This window comes from Pteropus vampyrus, unplaced genomic scaffold (genome assembly GCF_000151845.1).
Source record: "Pteropus vampyrus isolate Shadow unplaced genomic scaffold, Pvam_2.0 Scaffold533, whole genome shotgun sequence".
In the NCBI taxonomy this organism is placed as follows: domain Eukaryota; kingdom Metazoa; phylum Chordata; class Mammalia; order Chiroptera; family Pteropodidae; genus Pteropus; species Pteropus vampyrus.
This window is the reverse complement of record NW_011889314.1, coordinates 72,678-73,392: the sequence shown is the minus strand read 5'-3', so window position 1 is coordinate 73,392 and position 715 is coordinate 72,678.

Sequence of the window (715 nt, the reverse complement as noted above, 5' to 3'; positions counted from 1 at the left end):
CATAGCTCTATCTAATGGCTTTAAAAAAAAAAAACTTAAAAATGTTTTAACCACCAAACACTATGTTTAAGCAAGACTAAAATTGGGTTTTCTCTCTGTTGGAATGATATGACAAATTCATCTTGGTATATTTATTCTCCTCCTGACAAAGGCTGTAAACATTATTCTTTACCTTCTGTGTAATCTTTTGAGTTAGCAGAATTTTAGCTTACAAAAATAACTGTCTTATGTTGAGTTTATATTCTTTATGATTATGAAAATATAGTTAACTGCCTTTGAAAGAGTAAAGGTCCTCCTACTGTTTAATTCAATATATTTTCAATCTGATTAATAGGTAGCTATACCACAACTGTCCTGGTTCTCTACACTATTGTTGTGGGTTGATTTGTGCCCACCAAATAAATATTTTCAAATCCTAATGCCCAATACCTCTGAATATGACCATATTTGGAAATAGGGAGTTTGCAAATGTAGCCACTTCAGATGAAGTCATACTGGATTAGGATGGATAGCAGATACTTATTTCTGTTCTGAGGATCTTAAAAAAGACTGTCTATGTGTTTCTAAAAATTATTATATATAAATATTATTCCTTAGGAGTTTAGACTGGAATTATAATATTTGCTTAACAAATACTTTATATGTAACTCTCTCTTTCTAAAAGTAAATGTCCCTCCCTCTTGAGTGAAAGACAAATTGGACTCAATATCAGTGT